This window comes from Staurois parvus, unplaced genomic scaffold, assembly GCF_062004578.1.
Source record: "Staurois parvus isolate SC_StPar_1 unplaced genomic scaffold, SC_StPar_1.0 ptg001109l, whole genome shotgun sequence".
In the NCBI taxonomy this organism is placed as follows: Eukaryota; Metazoa; Chordata; class Amphibia; order Anura; family Ranidae; genus Staurois; species Staurois parvus.
In genome coordinates, this window is record NW_028318905.1 from 296,884 (window position 1) to 310,811 (window position 13,928).

General features: G+C 43.9%; 1 protein-coding gene across 1 annotated transcript in view; it reads left to right on the plus strand.

Annotated features, from left to right (window-relative positions):
- Window positions 1–7,428: 7,428 nt before the first annotated feature.
- KLHL27 (kelch like family member 27) overlaps window positions 7,429–13,928 on the plus strand; it is a 58,503-nt gene continuing 52,003 nt past the window's right edge. The window contains exon 1 of the mRNA XM_089658884.1: window positions 7,429–7,447. The gene's annotated coding sequence lies outside the window, so the exon portion shown is untranslated. The remainder of the gene's footprint in view (window positions 7,448–13,928) is intronic.

The following is a 13,928-nucleotide window of genomic DNA, read 5'->3' on the forward strand; positions in this document are numbered from 1 at the left end:
ATAGTGTAAAGAAAACAAAACCCTGATCACCTCCCCAGAGTAGTACAGTGTGACTATGGAAACACTGCACTGCTCTGGTCACAGTATATAAAAAAAAATTAAAAAGAGAGAAAAAAAATTGTAAAAAAAAAAAAAAAACAGCGTGTCTGGGCTTCCATCAGCAGGGTGTGAACTGATGGCAGGCCTGTTCTGGAGAGGACTTCTGTGTCTGGCACCTTGTCCTGCCAACAGATCCTCAGAAGCCTGCGAAGGCAGGACACGTGGAAGTGGTTCAATTGCCTAGCATGCCTCCTGTATAAAGTCCACGTCTCACTGGCATACATCAGGGTCGTTAGCACTACGGCCCGGTAGACTTTGGTCCTATTCCATGGCGGTCCCACACATTGGTCAGTAGTCTCCCAAATGCAGAGCTTGCCTTGGCTAATCTGCAGGTGACCTCGATGTCAGTTGTCACTGAGTGGGATAGGATGCTGCCAAGGTATGTAAATTGGTCCCTTCGCTGGGATGGTAGGCTCTTGGTTTTGGGCTTTCGGAGCTGGCTGATCCATCACTTTGGTCTTGTGTTGATGAGGAGACCGAAGTTGTCTCACGCTGCTGCTGCGTTTTTCTCCACACTGGCTTGCATTTCCTGCTCTGATCCAGCATTCAGTCATCAGCAAAAAGTAGGTCGCGTAGCGCAGTCTCCTTTACTTTGGTGACATCCAATTTTCCCGAGACAGAAAAGGGTGGGCTATCCAAAATATTCCAGTTGTCACCGTCGTTTTAATGACGCACCTTCTCCGGTTCTGCTCCCAGTCATTCATTCCCTGATGTTTGTAGTAGTTCCCAAAAAAGTATACAAGGGAGAGATGGAAGAGCACCTCGAAGGCTGCTCAATTTCCAATATAACAGAAAGGCTATAGCTTCAGTGCCTTGAAAAAGTATTCATACCCCTTGAAATGTTCCACATTCTGTCATGTCACAACCAAAAACGTAAATGTATTTTATTGGGATTGGATGAGATGGACCGACACAAAGTGGCACATAATTGTGAAGTGGAAGGAAAATGACAAATGGTTTTCAACATTTGTGACCAATAAATTTGTGAAAAGTGTGGCAGCATTTGTATTTGGCCCCCTTTACTCTGACACCCCTAACTAAAATCTAGTGGAACTAACTGCCTTCAGAAGTCACCTAATTAGTAAATAGAGTCCCCCTGTGTGTCATGTGATCTCAGTATACATCCAGCTGTTCTGTGAAGCCCTCAGAGGTTTGTTAGAGAACATTAGTGAACAAACAGCATCATGAAGGCCAAGGAACACACCATACAGGTCAGGGATAAAGTTGTGGAGAAGTTTACTGCAGGGTTAGGTTATAAAAAAAATCTCCCAAGCTTTGAACATATCACAGAGCACTGTTCAATCCATCATCCGAAAATGGGAAGAGTACGGCACAACTGCCAACCTACCAAGACATGGCCGTCCACCTAAACTGACCGGCCGGGCAAGGAGAGCATTCATCAGAGAAGCAGCCAAGAGGCCCATGGGAACTCTGGAGGAGCTGCAGAGATCCACAGCTCAGGGGGGAGAATCTGTCCTCAGGACAACTATTAGTCGTCACTCCACAAATCTGGCCTTTATGGAAGAGTGACAAGAAGAAAGCCATTGTTGGAGGAAAGCCATAAGAAGTCCTGTTTGCAGTTTGTGAGAAGCCATGTGGGGGACACAGCAAACATGTGGAAGAAGGGGATCTGGTCAAGTGGAACTTTTTGGCCTAAAAGCAAAACGCTATGTGTGGCGGAAAACTAACACTGCCCATCCCCCTGAACACACCATCCCCACAGTGAAATATGGTGGTTGCAGCCTCATGTGGTAGGGATGCTTTTCTTCAGCAGGGACAGGGAAGCTGGTCAGAGTTGATGGGAAGATGGATGGAGCCAAATGCAGGGCAATCCTCGAAGAAAACCTGTTAGAGTTTGTAAAAGACTTGAGACCGAGGCGAAGCAGGACAACGACCCAAAACATCCAGACAGGCCTACAATGGAATGGTTCCGATCAAATCATCTTCATGTGTTAGAATGGCCCAGTCACAGTCCAGACCCAAATCCAATGGAGAATCTGTGGCCAGACCTGAAAATTGCTGTTCCCAGACGCTCTCCATCCAATCTGACAGAGCTTGAGCGATTCTCCAAAGAAGAATGGGCATTAGCAGACAAAAAATGAGCCAAAAGGAAGCCACCGACATCGAGGAGTAACGCGTAGAGCGCGGTGACGTATTTCCGGTCACGCATATCCGGTAGACGCCATCTTGGGACACCCAGGACCTTGCAGCACACCCACAGCACATGGGAAACCTGCTGTATGATACCTGCAAACACTGTGAGTGTTCCTTTTGGCTCATTTTGTGTCTGCTAATGGGTTAAACGGTATTTCACTATGGAGGCTCTCTTTGTCTACCTCTTTACGGCCTTATGATATTCCTGGTGTTGTAACCATCTGAGGGCAAAAGTGACCTGGCAGAGGAGGCTGAGGGGTACCAGAGGAGCCGATTAACAGAGATCCCCAGTTGTGTGGAGCACTATTGCTGAAAGCATTGTGGCCCTTAGGGGTCACATAGATAAGGTGAGGAGGCACTCTAGCCATTTTTGGATTGAGAAGTACACGTGTGGCATGTGAACACGCATCATGTCTGGAGTGAAGAAATGAAGCTCTGACATTGAGTTGCTCGTTTGCACATCAACTGTTAAGCACCTATTATTGCACTTTATTATGGACTCTATTTTGACCTGTATTTATATCATTTGTAGAGCACTTGTCACTTTTATTTAGAGTGTGCAATATATTTTCTTGGATTTATCTTTTTCACAATATTTTGGCACTATTAATAATAGTCAGCAACTTCATGACCTGTCTGCACTTTAGCACTTGTCAGTCATATATTTGGGCAATATTAAGCATTAGTTTATTCATTTAATTTGTTTATCCGCAGAGTGTGGCCACTTTATGTGTATTTTACATTATTGTATTATACACATTGAGTTTTTATGTGAAGAGCTTCACCAATATTGTTTATTTATGGTATACAGTGGGGCAAAAATGTATTTAGTCAGCCACCAATTGTGCAAGTTCTCCCACTTACAAAGATGAGAGAGGCCTGTAATTGGCATCATAGGGAGACCTCAACTATGAGAGACAAAATGAGAAAACAAATCCAGACAATCACATTGGCTGATCTGGAAAGAATTTATTTGCAAATTATGGTGGAAAATAAGTATTTGGTCACCTACAGACAAGCAGGATTTCTGGCTCTCACAGACCTGTACCTTCTTCTTTAAGAGGCTCCTCTGTCCTGCACTCATTACCTGTATCAATGGCACCTGTTTGAACTTGTTATCAGTATAAAAGATACCTGTCCACAACCTCAAACAGTCACACTCCAAACTCCACTATGGTGAAGACCAAAGAGCTGTCGAAGGACACCAGAAACAAAATTGTAGACCTGCACCAGGCTGGGAAGACTGAATCTGCAATAGGCAAGCAGCTTGGTGTGAACAAATCAACTGTGGAAGCAATAATTAGAAAATGGAAGACATACAAGACCACTGATAATCTCCCTCGATCTGGGGCTCCATGCAAGGTCTCACCTGGTGGGGTCAAAATGATCACAAGAACGGTGAGAAAAAATCACGGGACCACACGGGGGGACCTAGTGAATGACCTGCAGAGAGCTGGGACCAACGTAACAAAGGCTACCATCAGTAACACACTACGCCGCCAGGGACTCAGATCCTGCAGTGCCAGACGTGTCCCCCTGCTTAAGCCAGTACATGTCGGGGCCCGTCTGAAGTTTGCTAGAGAGCATTTGGATGATCCAGAAGAGGATTGGGAGAATGTCATATGGTCAGAGGAAACCAAAATAGAACGGTTTGGTAGAAACACAACTCGTCGTGTTTGGAGGAGAGAGAATGCTGAGTTGCATCCAAAGAACACCATACCTACTGTGAAGCATGGGGGTGGCAACATCATGCTTTGGGGCTGTTTCTCCGCAAAGGGACCAGGATGACTGATCCATGTACAAGACAGAATGAATGGGGCCATGTATCGTGAGATTTTGAGTGCAAACCTCCTTCCATCAGCAAGGGCATTGAAGATGAAACGTGGCTGGGTCTTCCAACATGACAATGATCCCAAACATACTACCCGGGCAACGAAGGAGTGGCTTCGTAAGAAGCATTTCAAGGTCCTGGAGTGGCCTAGCCAGTCTCCAGATCTCAACCCCATAGAAAACCTTTGGAGGGAGTTGAAAGTCCAAGTTGCCCAGCGACAGCCCCAAAACATCACTGCTCTAGAGGAGATCTGCATGAAGGAGGAGATCTGCATGGAGGATGGGCCAACATACCAGCAACAGTGTGTGCCAACCTTGTGAAGACTTCCAGGAAACGTCTGACCTCTGTCATTGCCAACAAAGGATATATAACAAAGTATTGACATGAACTTTTCATATTCACCAAATACTTATTTTCCACCATAATTTGCAAATAAATTCTTTCCAGATCAGCCAATGTGATTGTCTGGATTTGTTTTCTCATTTTGTCTCTCATAGTTGAGGTCTCCCTATGATGCCAATTACAGGCCTCTCTCATCTTTGTAAGTGGGAGAACTTGCACAATTGGTGGTGACTAAATACTTTTTTGCCCCCTCCTGGGGTATTGGGAATAGGGGGTAGCAGCTTGCATCAAGCTAGGGTTTTGTCTATTTGTACCAGTGGAGCGCAGGGGGAATATTTTTATTTATATTTGTTGTGCATTCTCTGGATTGTCATATCATCCCATAGAGACCAAAAATTGTACCATGAAATGATTGTCACAACATCAAGAATGGATCATTCCCCAGCTTTACTGCTCTCACTGTAAAGATCCCCTCCTCCTGCTGACAGCAAAGTCTTTTTTCCCACTATACACACTTCTTTGTAGGATCCTTTGAATAAAAATTTAATTTGCCAAATCGTCAAACCGTAAACAGCCGTCCTTCTCCATCTGGCACACTGTAGCCGGAGTCCTCATTACTATGAACAGAGCGACGTACGGCCCCCGACGATCCCTCTTATCTCCCCCAGATGGATGATGCTCAAAGCCAGCACTGTCAGGGAAGGCGGGGGTGGGGGGGTGAAGTGCATCCCCGAGGCTGGAGATGGATGAAAGCTTCGGAGGTGCGTTTCTATAGAATAAGTTTATCACGACATAAAAGAGCGCGGCGGATAAAGAGACCTGAATGAGAGATTCACAAAGCCGAGCCGTCTCCGAATATATTTCTATACGGTGAAGTCACAGCTTCTACACAAACACTTCACAGTCACACAGCCCATAGTCATCATTGTATAGAGCCATAAAGAGATACCAGCCCCCCCCCCCCCCCCACCACCGTAGTTCTTGGCAGGCGAAAAACAAGAAAATAGGTCCAGGAGGGGGTCCTGGTAGGCAGCAAGAAGAAGTCATGTCCATGCAGGGATCTTGACAGGACTCGAGCAAGAAAGCAATCAGGTTTGGGCATGGCTTGGACAGGCCCAGGCAGAGATTATGGCAGGTGGCAAGCAAAAGAGTGCTCAGGTCCGGGACAGGGACTTGGCAGGTGGCAACCAAGAGAGTAGTCAAGTCCAGGCAGGGGTCTTGGCAAGGGTCAAGCAAGATAGTAGTTAGGTTAAGCAGGGCTCTTGGCAGCCAAGAGAGTAGTCAGGTCAAGGCAGAGGTCATGGCAGACAGAAAGAAAAAAGGTAGTCAGGTCCAGGCATGAGATTATGGCAGGTGGCAAGCAAATGAATGCTCAGGTCCAGGATGGGGACTTGGCAGGTGGCAACCAATAGAGTAGTCAGGTCAAGGCAGAGGTCATGGTAGACAGCAAGCAAAAAAAAGGTAGTCAGGTCCAGGCATGAGATTATGGCAGGTGGCAAGCAAAAGAGTGCTCAGGTCCAGGACAGGGACTTGGCAGGTGGCAACTAAGAGAGTAGTCAAGTCCAGGCAGGGGTCTTCACAGATGGCAAGTAAGACAATAGCCAGATCCAGGCAGGGGTCTTGGCAAGGGTCAAGCAAGATAGTAGTTAGGTTTAGGCAGGGCCCTTGGCAGCCAAGAGAGTAGTCAGGTCAAGGCAGAGGTCATGGTAGACAGCAAGCAAAAAAAGGTAGTCAGGTCCAGGCATGAGATTATGGCAGGTGGCAAGCAAATGAGTGCTCAGGTCCAGGATGGGGACTTGGCAGGTGGCAACCAAGAGAATAGTCAAGTCTAGGCAGGGGTCTTCACGGATGGCAAGTAAGACAGTAGGCAGATCCAGGCAGGGGTCTTGGCAAGGGTCAAGCCAGATAGTAGTCAGGTTTAGGTAGGGCTCTTGACAGCCAAGAGAGAAGTCAGGTCAAGGCAGAGGTCATGGCAGGCATCAAGCAAAAAAAGGTAATCAGGTCCAGGCATGAGATTATGGCAGGTGGCAAGCAAATGAGTGCTCAGGTCCAGGACAGGGACTTGGCAGGTGGCAACCAAGAGAGTAGTCAAGTCCAGGCAGGGGTCTTCAAGGACGGCATGTAAGACAGTAGGCAGATCCAGGCAGAGGTCTTGGCAAGGGTCAAGCAAGATAGTAGTTAGGTTTAGGCAGGGCTCTTGGCAGCCAAGAAAGTAGTCAAGTCCAGGCAGAGATTATGGCAGGTGGCAAGGGGGGCACTGAGGCCTGTGCTCAGATCAAGGGTCTGGTAGGAATTTAGGGGGGACCCCATGCTTTTTTCCCCACTTTTGGGGGGTGGGATTCCCCTTAAAGGTCCTACCAGGCCTAAAGAGTCTGGTATGGCTTTTAGGGGGACCCCCTGCTTTTTTGCTCCCATTTTTGGTGGGTGGGGTTCCCCTTAAAAGACCCACCAGGCCTAAATGGCCTGGTATGGCTTTTAGGGAGAACCCCACGCACTTTTTATTTTTTACTGTGGGGTCCCACCTATCCTTCTTACCAGACCTAAGGGGTCTGGTATGGATTGTGGGGGGACCCCACGCTGTTTGGGTTTTTTATTTTGGCATTTTTTTAAAAAAACTGACAGTCCTGCTGCTGCAGGTTCTATATATTGTACAGATGGTGACACACATTCATGTCAGAGACCTGGGGGGAAATGAATGGTGTGAACTAGGAACGTGACTGGGAGCTGGCAGCACGCCACGTACGGAGGAGAAGGAGGGTGCCCCCCCCCTCGCTACACGCAGCCCCCGCCGATCATTTGTCATTAGCGCAATCTACCTGCGGGAGGAAATTGCAGCCGAGCAATCAATACCGAGATGAAAACTCGCACTAAGTGCTCGGAGAGGACTCGTCTGTCATCTTACACGGCGATGGGGGGACTCATTAACAAGCGTCGCAGGCAGAGCTGAGCGTTCCGTTGAGGAGACGTCCCCGCGGCGCGCGCCGGGTTCCCGACTCCACCTGAGCGGCTTGCGTCCGTGAGGTAGGGGGAGCCGGATCAATAAAACCTGCCGGCGATATTCATTATCGATGACACCGAGATGATGAGTGAAGCCGCGATACAATGCGACCGCAGCAGAGATCGGCAACATCTTCGGCTCGCTTTACACTGCCGCGACTTGTGACACCCCAAGTCACATGACACGGGAACAGGGGTGGACTGACAACTCATGGGGCCCCGGGCAATAGGGGATCATGGGGCCCCTGTGTCCTTGCCCAAACTCAAAAAAGCCTATGAAAAAGGTACCAGGGGCATCTCATGGGGCCCTCTACTGACCCCGGGCCCTCGGGCAGTGCCCGAGTTTCCAAATGGTCAATCTGCCCCTGTGCGGGAAGTCGCATATTAGTCAGTGAGAGCCGTCCTAGTCACCGGTCATGCCGCTGCCATTTAAAATCGTGCGATTTCAAAAGGCTTTATTGTGATTTGTGAAGATTTTCAATGATTTCTTACAACTTGCAGCGCGATTTCCATTCTATTCTAAGTATGTGAAATCGCAGAAAAAGTCACGCGATAACTGCTTTAGAAATGGCGCCGCAGCAAATCGCACGTGTTAGGACACGGACATTCACATTCATTGGATGCGATTTCAATTCCCAAATCGCACCAATATGGCGCTTACACCCCGGTCACACCGATCCCCACTTTGAAGTTGTGCGACATACGATGAAGTTGTACGATTTTCAAAGTCGGATGACCCGGCGATTTGCAAGACATCTGACACAGCCAACGGCGGCACAGGTAAGGCGGTGCGCACCCCCTGCTCATAAATGCAAATCACATGTGTATATATAGGTGACTTTGCGCAGCCCAGCCGCCCTGTAGCAACACTTCTACTATTGGGCGGCGGGGAAGAGGTTACATAATTACAATTGTTGATGTTATACTGCGCACAGAGAGTCTGCATCTGCATTACCCCCTGGCCTACCGGGCCCTCTCGCCCCCTTCTTGCCTACCGGGCCCTCTCGCCCCCTTCCTGCCTACCGGGCCCTCTCGCCCCCTTCCTGCCTACCGGGCCCTCTCGCCCCCTTCTTGCCTACCGGGCCCTCTCGCCCCCTTCCTGCCTACCGGGCCCTCTCGCCCCCTTCCTGACTACCGGGCCCTCTCGCCCCCTTCCTGCCTACCGGGCCCTCTCGCCCCCTTCCTGCCTACCGGGCCCTCTCGCCCCCTTCCTGCCTACCGGGCCCTCTCGCCCCCTTCCTGCCTACCGGGCCCTCTCGCCCCCTTCCTGCCTACCGGGCCCTCTCGCCCCCTTCTTGCCTACCGGGCCCTCTCGCCCCCTTCTTGCCTACCGGGCACTTCTACCCCCTTCCAGTCCAGGTCAATTGTCAACTTTCAGCGCTGTCGCACTTTGAATGACAATTGCGCCGTCAGGCAACACTGTGCCCAAACTAAATTTTTATCATTTTTTTGGAGACAGGTAGAGCTTTCTTTTGGCGGTATTTAATCACCACGCGGGGGGTTTATTGTTTGCTAAACAAAAAAAAGACCAAAAAATTTTGAAAAAGAAAAAAAGTTTTTATTATATGTAAATAAGAGATTTTTCTCCTTCTCTGATGAGGCTGCACTGAAGGGCGCTGATGAGGAGACACTGACAGCCATCGCTGAGGAGGCACCGATAGCCAGCACAGATGGGCACTGTTGGCCACACTGATGGGCGCTGGTGAGGAGACACTGACAGCTATCACTGATAGCCAGCACAGATGGGCACTATTGGTCACACTGGTGGGCACTGATGAGGCAACACTGATGAGGTTGCACCGATGGGCGCTGATGAGGAGCCATCACTGAGGAGGCATTGATAGCCAGCACTGATGGGCACTATTGGCCACACTGATAGGTACTGATGAGGCTGCACTGATGGGCGCTGATTAGACACTGACAGCCATCACTGAGGAGGCACTGATAGCCAGCACAGATGGGCACTATTGACCACACTGATGGGCTCTGATGGAGCTCCACTGATCATCAGTGCCCTGACAATCAGTGTAGATGTCCCCCTGAGAAATGCCCCTGACCGGCTCTCCTCTCCACACGCACTGCCAGCATGAAGAAAGGAGAGCCAATAACCGAAATTTCCTATTTACACTCTGATTGGACACAGCTGGTCACATGTAAAAGGCGGCTATTATTGGCCCTTTGCACGGACATAGTAATCACAGATAGCACATGACGCGCACCCCAGGGGCCACACGGGGGGGGGGGGGGGGGCAAAGAAGCCCTCCCAGAACTAGCCGACCGCCCTGTAGCCATGGTCAGGAAGTGGTAAAGCAGCGACAGTTTGGACTTCGCCTTCCATCCGGCTCGGCGACCGTTTCTTATCTTTTGCAGACTATCGGTAGTTTGATTGCGGCAGAGCGCCCCCTACTGTGCCAGATCACATACATGTCCGGGCAGCACGGTGGCTAAATGGTTATCATGTCCGCCTGGCAGTACTCGGGTCGTCGGTTCGATTCCCAACCAGGGCACCACCTGCCTGGAGTTTGCATGTTCTCCCTGTGCCTGTGTGGGTTTCCTCCGGGTACTCCGGTTTCCTCCTACACTCCAAAGACATGCTGGTAGGTGAATTGTCTCCTGTCTAAATTGTCCCCTAGTATGTGTATGTATGAATGTGAGTTAGGGACCTTAGATTGTACGCCCCTTGAGGGTTAGGGACCTTAGATTGTACGCCCCTTGAGGGTTAGGGACCTTAGATTGTACGCCCCTTGAGGGTTAGGGACCTTAGATTGTACGCCCCTTGAGGGTTAGGGACCTTAGATTGTACACCCCTTGAGGGTTAGGGACCTTAGATTGTACGCTCCTCGGGGGCGGGGACTGATGTGAATGTACAATATATATGTAAAGTGCGGCGTAAATTGATGGCGCTATATAAGTACCTGAAATAATAAAATGTACGTGATCTGGTGATTTCCGGGTTGGGGGCCACATGTCCGCCGACCCTTCTGTGCGGTCATTCGCCATAGCACAAGCCTCTCGGCAGGTCCCAGCCAATGATTTACAGCCGGGACCTGCTGATCAGCTGAGCGAATCACAGTTCAGAGCTCTGTGCTGACAAGCACCACAGGGCTCTGAACAGAGAGCAGCGATGTGACATTTTTTTATCCTTACAAAGCAGGGAAATAAAACGGTCACATATTTTAGTAAAAACAGAACATATTACACATCGGTAGGCACACAGTTAACCCTTTGATTGCCCCTGGATGTTAACCCCCTCCCCAGCCAGTGCCATTAGTACAGTGAATAGTATTACCACTGATCAGTGTCACTGGTTTTCAGTGTCAGTGAGCGTCAGATCGCCCTCCGCACTACCACAGCCCCACTATAACTCGCTGATCGCCATTACTAGTATAATATAAATAAAAATTCCCGCCTACGTACCCAAGTTTGTAGACAGTACAACTTTCGCACAGACCAATCAATAGACACCTATTGAGATTTTTAAATTTATTTTACCCTTGCAAAGCAGGGAAATAAAACGGTCACATCTTTTAGTAAAAACAGCGCACATTACACATTGGTAGGCACACAGTTAACCCTTTGATTGCCCCTGGATGTTAACCCCTCCCCAGCCAGTGTCATTAATACAGTGTATAGTATTACCACTGATCAGTGTCACTGGTTTTCAGTGTCAGATTGCCCTCCGCACTATCACAGCTCCACTATAACTCGCTGATCTCCATTACTAGTATAATATAAATACAAATTCCCGCCTACGTACCCAAGTTTGTAGACGCTACAACTTTCGCACAGACCAATCAATAGACACCCATTGAGATTTTTTCTTTTTTTTTTTACCAAAGACACGTAGCAGAGAACAGTTGGACCTAAATGAATGAAGAAATGTGATTTTATCGGATATGTTTTATAACAGAACATTTTTTTTTGTTCATTCTATAATAAAAAAAAAACACAGAAAGAAAGCTTTATTTGTGTAAAAAAGAAAAAAAGACAAAAAATGTTGTTTGAGTACAGCGTTGCATGACCGCGCAATTACCAGGTAAATTAGCGCAGTGCTGAATAACATAAAAATGGCCCGGTCATGAAAGGGGGGGGGGGGTGGGGGGGATATCTTCCGGAGCTGAAGTGGTGAACGCATCAAATTCAAACTACTAACACTGACATACAAAGCCATTCACAACACTGCCCCAAACTACCTCACCGACCTGATACCCAAATACCACCCAACCCGTAATCTTCGCTCCTCACAAGACCTCCTACTTTCTAGCTCCCTGGTCTCCTCCTCCTCCCACGCCCGACTGCAGGACTTCTCCAGGACTTCCCCCATCCTCTGGAACTCACTACCCCAATCCATCAGGCTGTCACCTACCCTCCTCACCTTTAGGCGCACCCTGAAAACCCATCTCTTCAGGGAAGCCTACCCCACCCTCACCTAACTGCCGATCTCCTCCTACCACTCCATCCCCCACAGCCAATTCCTATTGTACCACTACCCCCTCCCTCCTTGATTGTAAGCTCCAAGGATCAGGGCTCTCGAACCCCTCGTGTATTGTATTGTTACTGTATTGTCTCATGTTCTGTCCCCCACTATAACGCACAGCGCTGAGCAAACCTTTCTGGCGCTATATAAATCCTGTATAATAATAATAATATATAAATCCTGTATAATAATAATAATAATAATATATAAATCCTGTATAATAATAATATATAAATCCTGTATAAAATATATAAATCCTGTATAATAATAATAATAAATAAATCCTGTATAATAATAATAATATATAAATCCTGTATAATAATAATAATAATAATAATATATAAATCCTGTATAATAGTAATATATAAATCCTGTATAAAATATATAAATCCTGTATAATAATAATAATATATAAATCCTGTATAATAATAATAATAATAATATATAAATCCTGTATAATAATAATAATATATAAACCCTGTATAATAATAATAATATATAAATCCTGTATAATAATAATATATAAATCCTGTATAATAATAATAATAATATATAAATCCTGTATAATAATAATAATATATAAATCCTGTATAAAATATATAAATCCTGTATAATAATAATAATATATAAATCCTGTATAATAATAATAATATATAAATCCTGTATAATAATAATATATAAATCCTGTATAATAATAATATATAAATCCTGTATAATAATAATAATATATAAATCCTGTATAAAATATATAAATCCTGTATAATAATAATAATATATAAATCCTGTATAATAATAATATATAAATCCTGTATAATAATAATAATATATAAATCCTGTATAATAATAATAATATATAAATCCTGTATAATAATAATAATAACATATAAATCCTGTATAATAATAACATATAAATCCTGTATAATAATAATATATAAATCCTGTATAATAATAATAATATATAAATCCTGTATAATAATAATAATATATAAATCCTGTATAATAATAATATATAAATCCTGTATAATAATAATAATATATAAATCCTGTATAATAGTAATATATAAATCCTGTATAATAATAATAATATATAAATCCTGTATTATAATAATAATAATAATATATAAATCCTGTATAATAATAATAATATATAAATCCTGTATAATAATAATATATAAATCCTGTATAAAATATATAAATCCTGTATAATAATAATAATATATAAATCCTGTATAATAATAATAATAATATATAAATCCTGTATAATAATAATAATATATAAATCCTGTATAAAATATATAAATCCTGTATAATAATAATAATATATAAATCCTGTATAATAATAATAATATATAAATCCTGTATAATAATAATATATAAATCCTGTATAATAATAATAATAATAATATATAAATCCTGTATAATAATAATAATATATAAATCCTGTATAATAATAATATATAAATCCTGTATAATAATAATAATAATAATATATAAATCCTGTATAATAATAATATATAAATCCTGTATAATAATAATATATAAATCCTGTATAATAATAATAATATATAAATCCTGTATTATAATAATAATAATAATATATAAATCCTGTATAATAATAATAATAATAATATATAAATCCTGTATAATAATAATAATATAAATCCTGTATAATAATAATAATATATAAATCCTGAATAATAAAAATAATAATATAAATCCTGTATAATAATAATATATAAATCCTGTATAATAATAATAATATAAATCCTGTATAATAATAATAATATATAAATCCTGTATAATAATAATAATATATAAATCCTGTATAATAATAATATATAAATCCTGTATAATAATAATAATATATAAATCCTGTATAATAGTAATATATAAATCCTGTATAATAATAATAATATATAAATCCTGTATAATAATAATAATAATAATAATAATATATAAATCCTGTATAATAATAATAATAATAATATATAAATCCTGTATAATAATAATATATAAATCCTGTATAAA